The sequence below is a fragment of the Cetorhinus maximus genome, chromosome 7 (assembly GCF_964194155.1).
Source record: "Cetorhinus maximus chromosome 7, sCetMax3.hap1.1, whole genome shotgun sequence".
NCBI lineage: Eukaryota > Metazoa > Chordata > Chondrichthyes > Lamniformes > Cetorhinidae > Cetorhinus > Cetorhinus maximus.
This window is the reverse complement of record NC_135885.1, coordinates 135,140,537-135,154,655: the sequence shown is the minus strand read 5'-3', so window position 1 is coordinate 135,154,655 and position 14,119 is coordinate 135,140,537. Positions and strand designations below refer to the sequence as shown.

General features: G+C 41.8%; 1 protein-coding gene across 2 annotated transcripts in view; it reads left to right on the top strand.

Annotated features, from left to right (window-relative positions):
* pibf1 (progesterone immunomodulatory binding factor 1) overlaps positions 1–14,119 on the top strand; it is a 129,469-nt gene that overhangs the window by 72,325 nt on the left and 43,025 nt on the right. The gene's annotated exons all lie outside the window — the stretch shown is intronic.

The following is a 14,119-nucleotide window of genomic DNA, read 5'->3' as shown; positions in this document are numbered from 1 at the left end:
GGGGTTGGTGAATTCCCGGTAAACACCTCAGTTCAGAGAAATCCCCATGTGATCTCAGATTGCCACGGGGCGAGAAACTCAAATAGAAATCCACTGAGGTATTGGGTGGCAGTTTTAGCACCTTTCACAGTAGCAAACAGAACAAAGAACACTGCTGCTGAGACACAGACAGGAAAGAATTGGAACTCTCCCAAGGGCAGGTCTTTGCTGTTCTGTGGGAAATGACGGAGAGGAGAAGTATGACGAAAATGTGTTTAGAAGAACCGGCTAAAACTTTTAAAGGGGTCAGATACAGGAATCTCTGGAATTCTAGATTGCCAGGATTGATGTGTTCTGAGGCAGAGAGGGATTTGTTGAGGTGTGCCTTGCTGGTGATAATTGGATTCGGAAAACTCAAATGGAGTGAAACAATTGGCGAAGGACACTAGAAGTTTTGACCTGGCATGAACCTCTGCTGGGAGTAATTTTGAGACTGTTCCTTTAATGCTGCCTATCTGCCAGAAGTGTGGCATAGAGTAAAAGTACTGCGTTAGTTAATGTGAAACATACCTTTTTCTGGAGTTAAATCTATCAGTTGGCTGTTAATTAATATTTGATCTGGGTTGATTTTAGTTTGTTTGTTACAGTAAAAGTCTTAAACTGATGGGCAAGATTTCACTTTTTATTTCCACTGGTGGCGTGGAGATTCCTTTCTTTCTGAAAATTATAAATCTCTGCGGATCATAACACTTCTCCTTTCGCAATTAAGTAAAAGTTCCCAGGCAGCCTGTATCAGTTTTCCTTTATTTGACCTCAAAGAACCTCAGCGACAAGCATGAAATATGCCCTTGTAAAATTTTAATTTGTTGTTTTGTGTTGGATCAGTTATTGATTTTTTTGCTTTGTTTCAAATATTGCTTACTGTACAAAATTCTTTGTCACTGCTATTTATGTATATTTTACCCCTCTTACCATATTGATCATGAATTCACCTTCTGTAGAAGTTGTGCATATTTGCAGAAGAGTATAGAATGTAATTGCTAATAACTGTTTTCACTTATCAAGCTAAAAGTCAAAGTAACCCAGAAAAAGAGGTTGAAACTAACCAACAAATTAATATCAGGTCCTGCTCTTGCTACCCATTTCAAAGTCAGAATAATGCATTAATTGTTCACTCAAATTTCAGCACTTCATTGAATCTCCTTGAGAAAAACTATGGTTTAGAAAACTGATGCACAATGTTTTTCTAGTATTCTGTACTGTCCTTTGAATCAAATTCAAGACATGATTTATTGTTCCAAAAACTGAAGTTTTGAAGATTCTAATTGTAGAGTTATCCAGGCCAGTTTGTGTGTCTCATCTACATCACTAAAGAAAAAGATTGCCTGGGTTATTCATTTTGTAGCCATGGGACCATGCTGTCTGTAGGTTAGCTGCTGGATTTCCTGCACTGCAGTGGCTGCTACACTCCAGGAGTACTTCATTGGCTGTGAAATACTTTGGGATGTCCTGGGGTTATGAAAGGTGCTATATAAATACGAGAACAGGACAGATTAAAATCTTGAAGACTAAGTACATGTATGTAAATTTTCAAACCCTCCTCTAAGATCGTTATACCCTCCTGTAAGTCCAATATGCAAAGGTTATATAATTAGCTGAGTTAAAATTGAAATTTTGGCAACTGAGTAACTGAGGGGTAGTATACTGCAGTATAACCTCACCACAGTGGCCCATGCTTTCAATGAGTTCCAGTTTTAATCGGCTCTACTACAATGAACACTTGAGCACAATCTACTCAACCATTTGGAATCACTGATGAACCTTGAGCTGGAGATGCTTGAAAGATAACCTATTGTAGCACTAATTCCATATGACATGAAATAGCTGCCTGTTAAGATGGCCTGCAATCTGCAAACAAGGCAACGGGCCTGAGGATGCAACTGCAACTCAGTAACTGACACGAGACAGCGTGCTTAAGATAGCGAGTAAGAGATTTGCTAACATGTTTAGCATGGCGGGGTTTTCCTTCCCAACATCCCAAGTGTCGACAGCGAACGCATTCCCATCAATACTGGCTGCCCATCAGCCATTTAATGCTCCAATGAGTGTTAATTGACTGGAGATGGGACTTCCGCCCCTCACTCGGGAGGAAGTCCCACCTCAGAGAGCTGCCGGCCAATCTGATTGGCTGACAGCTCTCTAGTCACAGTAGCACCAGAAGCTGCTCTGAACAGGAATGAGACTGCAAGTGGTCCCCAGAGTGTAAGTCCCGAGAGTCCAGAACCAGGTAGGAGTGGGGGTCTCGGCAGAGAGGGGAGGTGGGCAAAAGGGGGTTGAGGGTGTTGGTGGAGAGGCAAGTGGGGGAGAGAGCACTCGTAGGGTTCCAGACCTTGTGATGGGGCACCCGATGTTTTAAGGAGGCTGTTGATGGAAGCGCCCTCTCTCCCCCCCTTCCCATCCGAGGCATGAGCAGTGTCATTTTTCTGGTTTACTCCCTGCACCTGAACTCCTCCCATCAGCCTAAAAATTGAGGTTGGGTAGGAAACAGCCCTTAAGTGGTCATTAATTGGTGATTTAAGGGCCTCCAATTGGGCAAGTGTGGGTGGGCCGGCCTTGGCTTCACCTGCCCCACCATATAATTGCAGAGCGGTCGGGGCGGGAGGGAACCCGGTGGGAAGGCATTCCCAGGAATATTATTCCACCCCACCCCGCCACCATTGGGGAATGTAAAATGCTGAAGACAAAACTTCAAGTTGTGGATGACCTAGGCCAGAAAGGAAAATCACAAGCCACAATCTGCAAAGATCAGAGCTTAGCAAAGACCAATAGAGGAAAAGTTAAAGCTATGGCCATCAAAGATGAAACTCCAATCCAGATGAAGTAAATGGCAGGAACTTAAAATTGAAAAAAATCAAGTCCTTACACAAACAACCATGAGTGACAAGGATGCTATTGAATCACTGACTGTGAGTCAAAGAGCTCTGTCTTTTCCTTTTTCAGTTCATGTTAATCATACCAATTTGAAAACAAAAATTCATGAAAAATGTTTTAAAAAATGTTGCATCATAGGGAATACACTCTCCATAAGCAGTAAAACAAAATGAATTCAGAAACCCTTTCCACCCACAACAGTCCTGTGCATAACGAATGCATTTATGTTCATTGCATCTGGCATTGCTTTCCTGCGCAATATAGATCTTTTAAATACACCCATTATAATTTGAGCAGTCAAAAAAATAAAAAGGTAACCCATTCTCTCTTTTCCTTGTTCTACTGAGGCTTTATGAACCAGGGCTGAGAGATCTTCACCCTGTAAATCCATAGAAACTAGGAGCAGGAGTAGGCCATTCGGCCCTTCAAGCTTGCTCCGCCATTCAGTATGACCATGGCTGATCCTCTATCTCAATGCCATATTCCCGCTTTCTCTCCAACACTTCATTGCAATATTTAAACCAGATGGATTTTGATGCCCTTGATGCCCCTACTATCCAAAAATTTATCAATTTCTTTCTTGAATATACTCAGTGACCCAGCCTCCACGGCCTTCTTTGGTAGAGAATTCCACAGGTTGACCACCCTCTGAGTGAAGAAATCTTTCCTCATCTCAGTCCTAAATGGCCTGCCCCATATCCTGAGACTGTGGCCCCTGGTTCTAGACTCCTCAACCAGGGGAAACATTCTCCCTGCATCCAGCCTGTCTAGCCCTGTTAGAATTGTATATGTTTCAATCAGATCCCCTCTCATTCTCTCCTCATACATCAGTCCTGCCATCCCCAGTATCAGCCTAGTGAACCTTTGCTGCACTCCCCCACTATGGCAAGTGTATCCTTTCTTAGATAGGGAGACCAAAACTGCACGCAGTCCTCCAGGTTTGGTCTCACCAAGGCCCTGTATAACTGCAGTAAGACATCCCTACATCTGAACTCTCATCCTCTTGCAATGAAGGCCAACATTCCGTTTGCCTTCCTAACTGCTTGCTGCACCTGCCTATTTACTTTCATTGACTGATGTACAAGGACACCCAGATCCCTTTGTACATCCACATATCCCAATATATCACCATTTAAATAGTACTCTGCCTTTCTGTTTTTCACACCGAAGCATATAACTTCACATTTATCCACGTTAAACTGCATCTGCCATGTGTTTGCCCACACACACAACTTGTCTAAACCACCCTGAAGCCACCTTGCATCCTCCTCACAACCCCGCCCAGTTTTGTGTCGCCAGCAAACTTGGAAATATTGCATTTGGTTCCCTCATCCAAGTCATTTATATCTATCGTGAATAGCTGGGGCCCAAGCACTGATCCCTGCGGTACACCACTAGTCACCACCTGCCATCCGGAAAAAGACCCATTTGTTCCCACTTTCTATTTCTGGTCTGTCAACCAATTCTCAATCCATGCCAGCATATTACCCCCAGTCCCACATGCTTTAATTTTGCCCTTTAGCCTCTTATGTGGGACCTTGTCAAAAGCCTTCTTGAAATCTAAATACACCACATCCACTGATTCTCCCTTGTCTACTCTACTAGTTACATCCTCAAAAAACTCCAGTAGATTAGTTAAACATGATTTCCCTTTCATAAACCCATGCTGACTTTGTCTAATCCCGTTAATGCTTTCCAAGTGTTCAGTTACCACGTCTTTTATAATAGACTCTAACATTTTCCCCACTACTGATGTTAGATTAACTGGTCTGTAATTCTCTGTTTTTTCTCTCCCTCCTTTTTTAAATAGTGGGGTTACATTTGCCATGCTCCAATCTGTAGGAACAGCTCCAGAGTCTATTCGAACTTTGGAAGATGACCACCAATGCATCCAATATTTCCAGGGCCACCTCCTTTAGTACTCTGGGATGTAGATTATCATTGGGATTTTTCAGCCTTTAACCCCATTAATTTCTCTAGCACCATTTTTTTACTAATACTGAGTTTCTTTAACTCCTCCCGCTCACGAGACCCTTGGTTCCCTAACATTTCTGGGAAATTATTTGTGTCCTCTTTTGTGAAGACAGAACCAAAATATGTGTTCAATTCTTCTGCCATTTCTTTGTCCCCATTATAATTTCCCCCATTTCTGACTGTAAGAGATCTATGTTTGTCTTTGCTAATCCTTCTCTCTTCACATATTTTTAGAAGCTTTTACAGTCAGTTTTTAAGTTCCTTGCAAGTTTACTCTCATACTCCATTTTCCCCTTCTTGATCAATCTTTTTGCCCTCTTTTGCTGAAGCCTAAACTGCTCCCAATCCTCAGGCTTGCTGCTTTTCCTGGCAATTTTATATGTCTCCTCTTTGGATCTAATACTATCCCTAATTTCTTTTGTAAGCCATGGTTGAGCCACCTTTCCTGTTTTATTTTTGCGCCAGACAGGAATGAATAATTGTTGTTATTCATGCATATGTTCCTGAAATATTAGCCATTATCTATCCACTGTCAACCCTTTTAGTAAGATTCCCCAATCCATCATTGCCAACTCGCACCTCATACCTTTGCAGTTTCCTTTATTTAGATTCAAGACCCTAGTTTCGGATTCAACTCCTTCACTCTCCACCCAAATGAACAATTCTAGAATTTTATGGTCGCTCTTCCCCAAGGGGAGCACAACAAGATTGTTAATTAGTTAATTAATCCTTTCTCATTGCACAATACACAGTCTGGGATAGCCTGCTCTCTAGTTGGTTCCTCAACGTATTGGTCTAAAAAAACCACCATGTACACACTCCAGGAAATCCTCCTCCACAGTATTATTGCTAGTTTTGTTTGTCCAATCTACATGTGGATTAAAGTTGTACCCTTATTGCATGTGTCTCTAATTTCCTGCTTAATGCCTTTCCTTACATTTCCATTACTGTTTGGGGGCCTATAGACCTCCCCCACCAATGTTTTCTGCCCCTCGGTGTTTCTTATCTCCACCCAAACAGATTCCACATCATGATTTTCCAAGCCAATATCCTTCCTCACTATTGCATTGATTTCCTCCTTTATTAACAATGCTACCCCACCTCCTTTCCCTATTTGTCTGCCCTTCCTAAATATTGAATACCTCTTGATGTTCAGATCCTATCCTTGGTCACCCTGTAGCCATGTCTCTCCATATCATTGCAAAATGATATATTGCAATTTTATCATGATTATTTATATTTATTTGTGCTGTTAATTCACCTACCTTATTGTGAATGCTCCGCGCATTAAGATACAATACCTTTAGACTTGTCTTTTTAACCTTGTTGGTCATCTTAGCTTTATTTTGCACTATGACCCCATTTGTTTTTCACCCTTGTTTTGCTTGTCTTCCTCTTTTGCTTCGTACTTTTCTGTCTTTTGTTTCTATCCTTGTTTCCCCCTCCTCTGTCTCCCTGCTCAGGTCCCCATCCCCCTGCCATTCTAGTTTAAACCCTCCCCAACCGCACTAGCAAACACCCTCCCAAGAACATTGGTCCCAGCCCTACCCAGATGCAACCAGTCCTGTTTGTACTGGTCCTCCCCCTTCCCCAGAACCAGTCCCAATGTCCCAGGAATCTGAATTCCGCCCCCCCCCACCCACACTATTTCTTCAGCCACGTATTCATCTAATGTATCCTGTTATTCCTACTTTCGCTAGCGCGTGGCACTGGTAGTAATTTTGAGATCACCACCTTTGAGATCCTGCTTTTTAATTTATGTCCTAACTTGCCATATTCAGCTTGTAGGACCTCATCTCTTTTTTTTTACTTATGTCATTGGTACCAATATGTATCACGACCACTGGCTGTTCACCCTCCCCTTTCAGAATGCCCTGCAGCCTCCCCGTGAAATCCTTGACCCTGGCACCAGGGAGGCAACATGCCATCCTGGAGTGTTTTTTGTGGCCGCAGGAACACCTGCCTGTTCCCCTTACTATTGAATCTATCACTATAGCCCTGCCACTCTTCTTCCTCCCCTCTTGTGCAGCAGAGCCACCCATGGTGCCATGGACTTGGCTCCTGTTGTTTCCCCCTGATAAGTTGTCTCCTCCAACAGTATCCAAAATGATGCATCTGTTAGAGAGGGGGATGACCACAGGGGACTCCTGCGCTACCTACCTTCCTCTACTCTGCCTGGTGGTCACCCAACCCCTTTCTGCCTGTTCAGTCTTTACCTGCCATGTGACCACCTCACTGACCATGCTGTCCACGATAATCTCAGCATCGCGGATACTCCAAAGTGAATCCACCCACAGCTGCAGCTCCAAAATGCGGTTAGCCAGTAGCTGCGGCTGGACACACGCTGGCAGTGTCCCTGACTTCTCACATAGCACAGGAGGAGCATATCATGGGTGCGAGCTCTGCTGCCATGACTTCCCTTTAGATTAAGCTCGTTAGTTACTCCCTTTAAAGAATACTAATTACGCCAGGGGCCTTATTCCACTCCAAACACTCCCACTACAGTCCAAAGTCCTCGCCTTATTTTGTTTAAGCTAATAGACTGCAGCAGTTTAATTAGCAGAAAAAGTTGAAGCAGAAGTACTCACCTGACCCTACTTACCAATCAGCTGCCTCCCCTGCGTCGCGTCACTTTTTAAATTGTGACGTCCTCGCTCCGCTTTCGGCCCCGAGTCTTCCCGGAACTCTCGCTCTGTCTCCGCGCTGCTTTCAGCCCTGAATCCAGCTCACGCTCTTTTTAAATCTCCACTCTGACTCTCAACTCTTGCCCTTTTTAAATCTCTGCCCTGACTCTCTTTGCTTCTTCCTGATTCCTGATTTCCTGCTCCCTTTCAGACTGGGCCTCTATACCCATCTGTTGCGAGCCCAAGAAAATAAACAAGAAAACTTAACTTTTGAAAACGGAGATCTGGCCTCGGAGGCTGAGAACTACAGTTCCCAGCACACCCCAGCAGCCTCTGCAAGAGTTCTGAAGAACTTGCACTTATAAAGACCCCTAAAAGCCCTGCTACAGTGTGACACTGCCAATGACTTCTGTGCTGCTAATATAAACTTTAAAACATTTTTTAAGGCCCCTGCACTATCCATAGCACACTAGATGACCAGGGACAAACAATCATCCCTCATGTCTATTATTGTGTTGCAAATGATGGGACGTACAATGGATTACATTTCATCATTGAAATTAATTGCACCATGCACACCCACACATGGCCGGACGTACAGTATGTCATCAGTCACTTCCGATGGTGAATTGACGGAATATTAAAATGGGTGGGGATGCAGAGCATCATGTCTTTGTCCCTGCCTGCCCTAATTCTGTAGGTATGCTGGCTGCTTTCCCTCTTCAATGAATCCTTTTTTACTTTAACTCTTCAAAAATGAAAGGTTTAATAGACCATGTGCTTGATTCAAAAACATTTGGTTACAAATGTGCTCATGAAAAACCTGTTTTATTCAAAAAATATCAGCCATTTAAACTCAATTAGCATGTCCAATATTGGGAAAAGGTATCTATCAGTCTTGGGTTTCAGACTCTGTTTTGCAAAATTTTTCCACGTTTTATAATGCAATCAGTGCTTTCAACAAGATTGTTTAACATCTCAATAGACAGACATGCTAGATGTGTAAACAGAAGCAGATCTTCATTTTCTAATTAGTCCTTCTCAAACATTTCTGAGATTCCATTCTTATCCTTCAGTTCTGCTCTAAGACATCAGTTTAATTAAAAAAAACTTGAGAAATGCAGACAGTAAAAATACTAGACGTCTTCAGTCAAAATAAATTCAGAAAAAGCAAAGCCGTTGAAATGAATCTGGACTTCAATTTTTACTAGATTTGATTACTTTTGCACTAAAATAATAATTTTGTTTAATTTTTATCATTAGTTTGTTACTATACATTTTGTACTGCTTGAGAATAAATGCATAGTAAGAGGATGTTGCTGAATGCTTTTGTAACATCAGGTAATTTCAAGGCTTATTGTACACTGGTGATGTACGTTAATTTTTATAAGGAAATATCTATGAGTTGGTGAACATCTACACTTTTAAGGTTATTGGCAGTAACTACTGGTCTTAATAGTTTTTATGGTCCTTTTACAAAATACCATGAAGCAAGGTGAATGTAAATTCATTCACATATAAACAGACCTAAAACAAAAATAGAATTACCTGGAAAAACTCAGCAGGTCTGGCAGCATCGGCGGAGAAGATAAGAGTTGACGTTTCGAGTCCTCATGACCCTTTGTTTTTTTTTTAAACAAACCTAAAGTTGAGTTTTAGTTGTCAGGAAGTTTTAAATACTTTACTAGCATTTAATTTAGTAAAGCTGACTTTAATTTTAAAGGCTGGATTCCTTATTGACAAATAGGAAACAACAAAGTGAGAAAGATTTGGGTAAAACTCCTACCTTGACAAACAGTCATGGCATGCAATTGGAAATCACTCAGGTTTAACATGAGCATATCCAGGCCTCGACGGAACATAAGATGGCAGGTATGATAAAGTACCAGGAGATTGCTTTTAAATAACAGTTACAGTCTTACAAAATTGACGCTTCATTATGTAGGAGGAGCTGTGATAAGGAGAAAATAATTGCAACTTGTGCGGAAATGTTGGCTTACTGAATAATGCAGTCACTTATCAACAGCCATCATCTTTAATTCTCCTTGCTCTGAGTTGCTGATTCCCTTTTGCATTTCTATGGTTGACATCCTAATCCTATTGGTGGAAGATGCCAAAGAGTTTCTCAGCTTTTTCAAATATGAGCATAAAAGCTAACAGAGTGACATAGGCCTTCAAGTATCTTTCTAGATATAATAGATTCCCTCGAGTTTATGCTATAAGTCAGAGAATATGGTCACTCTTTACCTGTTTCTGATGTTGTGTTGCTGATTCTATCACTTGTATACTTCTGCATCTGTTTTTCACTTTGCTTTTTTTTCCTCTTAACACACTCCCTCTCTGTTTCCTTTGTTCTTTCCTTTCTTGGGGAGGCGTGGCACTGAAATAAGCCATCAGTAGCTACAGGGGTTTGAATTGCTGGGGAAAAAATGACTCAACTACTACTTTACCATCTCCGCCACTTATTCTACCCCTCTCTCCTTGGAGCCATTGAGTCTGGTACCCCTTCACTTTTCTATACACGTGAAACCTTTGCATCCTCACCTCTGCCTTTTCCCCCTTGCCTCAAAGTCAACTGGCAATGTTCAGGCTAGGGAACAGAAACTAAAAACAATCTAACATTTCTGACATTGACTATGTTGCTATTTTTTATAACTTTGCATGCATTCCATCATACTCCATAGTGACTTATCACATTCATCCCCAGTGACATAGATTCTCCTTCTGAAAAGGTCTTTCAGTTTGGGGAATTTGAATAAAATAGAAAACGCTGGCAATGCACAGATGTTATCTACTTCCAGTATTTCCTGATTGCTGGAGTATATGGCATATTCCACCAAAGGGGATGGCACAGACCCAATACTTTATGCTTCAACGTCAGAAAAATAGATGCAAATATTATCAGCAGCAGGAAATAGCCTCTGTGATTTTAGCAAATAGGAATTAATTCAGTTTGATCCAGCCATAGTGTGAGAATAAGCTACCCTGTACTGTTCCCAGAATTAGGACTTCTCTAACTGGATCCTGTCACAGCTGGCAGGCCAAGAGCTTGCTGACTGAATCAGGTGGCATTCTGTATATCTGTTACCTAGCCTAACCTGAGGGAAATGGTACCCCATGGTCTCTGTATGGCTTACCAGATCAATGACACTCTCCCAGTCCTATTTGGAATCCACGGGTGGCAAGCTGCAGCAGGGACACAGATGAGATTGCTGAAGACACATGGTTTCCTCTCAGTACCTTGTGGACAGATCTCAGGGAGTCCTTGGTTGTGTTTATTTCCTCCGCTGTTTGAGTTTCAGACATTTATCCATGAAATTTTTTTGGAGAGTACACATATTGGTATTGCTTGTCCAAATTGCCAATATTGTTAAACAATTCCTTAATTTTAGATTCTTTTTGTTCTCAGCACATTGACTTCAGTTAGAAAACAATAACAAATTTAATTTGTAAAATGGTGAGTTTTATTAAAAGGGCACCATCAACAAGAAAAAGAATCCATCAATATATTTTTGCATTTGCAGTCATGTTGTAGTGGCGCCAAATACATCATAATATCACAGTTCTGAATTATGAAGACCATAGTAAATGGTTCTACATCCTTCCTGGCCTTAACCCATTCAGGACATTGGTTATTTCCCAAGACAGGGTGCTTGAGTATGGGAAATCTAATATGGACACATTGATCAATCAGTGTTAGACTTTTCAAAACTAATATGTCTGGGCAAAGGAAATTGGAATTGATGAATTAATTTAAATTCATATGAGTTGGTATTCTAAACATTTTGTGGAAAAATGACCTGAAATTCAAAGGAATTCTAGGAAAGCAAAAAGGCATACACAGCCTAGGTGGTTTTTATGGGTTTAAAAAAGGGGGTTTTTGAGGAAGAAGTGAGTTAAATATTACAAGAAACCTGTCAGCCCAACAACACTGTTTATTTGGATTTAGAACATTTTTGAGGTGTGAAAAGCATAGAAATTTGCAAGACTACAAGACGGGTGAGCAACCCCTGAGCGAGTGAAAACAAGATGGATACAGATGATGGGAGAGCTGGAGAATCTTTTTAAGTGCATGATATTTTAATGATATTGAGTGAGGTGATCTGCAGGTCGGGAATATGATACCGAAAGGAGTATCAAGCTAAGCTGATATTCAGAGATCACATTCAAATTACAATGGATAAATTGTTTCACTCCAGAGGGATCAGGGTGGATTTTGGCACTGATATTCAGATCCATCCCTGGATCTGTATTGCTCCTCTTTTTTTGTTGTTGTGCAATTCATTATTCTGTTATATTTACTGTGTGATTTGAGAAGACATAGATGTAAGAAAGCCAGATGTTTGTATGGTTACATGCAACCTCAAAAGTAAGAGAAAGGATGTTGTAAAATGGGTAACTGCTTAGATGAATATGTATGTAACTTAGTTAACGCGGAGAAAATATTTAGTCACCCATGGTTGGCAGAAGACATGTGACTGAGCAGTAATCTCTCATTTAAGGGTTAAAAGAGATATTAAAGGGGGGAGATGTAGGATCAAATCCCCAAACCCACGGACATGTTTTGACCTCATGTTTTTTACCACAGTACAGAAAGCAAGCTGCAGCCAACAGCACGGGGCTGTGCAGCAAGGGGTTAATTCAGACATTTAGTAAAAGACAGTGACTCGTCAAAGGGATTTGGACATTGATTGCTATCACAGAACAATGGTATCAGGGCAATGCCATTACCTGCCATTGACTAGCGCAATTAAGAGACTGGTTACCCAATTCAATGGCAACAAGGAACAGGCCATTGATATTCAAACTTTCATCCACCTTGGAGCCAGGTGCCTCAAACCAGCAGCTGACCAAAATAAAAGCAAAATACTGCAGATGTTGGAAATCTGAAACAAAAACAAAAATAACTGGAAAAACTCAGCAGGTCTGACAGCATCTGTGGAGAGGAAGACAGAGTTAACGTTTCGAGTCCGTATGACTCTTCATCAGAACTAAAGAGAAATAGAAATGAGGTGAAATATAAGCTATTTAAGGTGGGGTGGGACGGGTGGAGCTGGATAGAGGGCCAGTGATAGGTGGAGGCAAAGGAGAGATTGCTAAAGATGTCATAGACAAAAGGTCAAACGGGTGTTGACGGTTTGATATTAGCTAAAGGATGTGTTAATGGTGACATTAAGGGTAGAAAGCAGGATGAGCAAGTGACAGATGGCCCTGGGGGGGGAAGGAATCAAAATAGGCTGAAAGGTAGGGATAAAACAATGGATGGAAATAAATTTGAAAATAATAGAAATAGGTGGGAAAAGAAAAATATATTTTTTAAAATGTAATAATTATTAGAAAAAAGGGGATCTAAAAGGGGGTGAGGATGGAGGAGAGAGTTTTATGATCTGAAGTTGTTGAACTCAATGTTAAGTCCGGAAGGCTGTAAAGTGCCTAGTCGGAAGATGAGGTGCTGTTCCTCCAGTTTGCGTTGAGCTTCACTAGAACTTTGCAGCAGGCCAAGAACGGACATGTGGGCATGAGAGCAGGGTGGTGTGTTGAAATGGCAAGCGACCGGGAGGTGTGGGTCATGCTTGCGGACAGACCAAAGGTGTTCTGCAAAGCGGTCACCCAGACTGCATTTGGTGCCTCCAATGTAGAGGAGACTGCATTGGGAGCAGCGAATGCAGTAGACTAAATTGAGGGAAGTGCAAATGAAGTGCTGCTTCACTTGAAAGGAGTGTTTGGGCCCTTGGACGATGAGGAGGGGGGCAGTAAAGGGGCAGGTGTTGCACCTTCTGCGGTTACATGGAAGGTGTTGTGGGAGGGGGTTGAGGCGTAGGGGGTGATGGAGGAGTGGACCAGGGTGTCCCGGAGGGGACAGTCCCTACGGAATGCCGACGGGAGGGGGGTGAAGGGAAGATGTGTTTGGCATGATGAGCTGATGGTATGATTTGAGCTGATCATATTCGTCTGGGATATATTTTCCATAAAAAGACTATTGGTTCAACTAGCATGAGCTGATCATATTTGCCTGGACTCTGCGTAGAATAGACTAAGAATGCTAACTATTGGACATTGAAATGGGTTGGCCAGGCCAGCAACAGAAATGGTCTAATCGAGGACAGAAATTGTTGGATGCCACTGTTTTCTGCAGGCAGTCAAGGAAGTTGGTAGAGTCTGGTCAACTCCTCTGAGGGACCTAAAACACCATTGAAAGACCAACCGAGGTGATTGTAAATATTAAGTTAGGATATAAAGATTTAAATGTTAAGTTAGGAACAAGGTAGGGGTTTAGCTTCTGACGGGACAGGGTTCCGGGTAAGGTAACTAATTGTAACTGTATTTAGTGTTTGCAGAATGCAGCCCTTCTCTGAGGGCTGTGGGTAATTCAGTTAAGCGATTGTGAATTATCAGAAGAAACTTTGTTTTGCTGGTCATTCTGTTCAAGCCATACACTTGTGAACTGATGTCACGAATTTGTCTGTGGGGAGGGTCTCTGAGGGATTATCCCTACAGCATATCCTGTGTTCAAAATAATTAAATGTAGGATGCTAAGAAGCAGTCTTAAATGAGGAAAAGGTACCTGGGACAATCATCCCTCTGACTTCTCTTGACATGCAATACTTGTT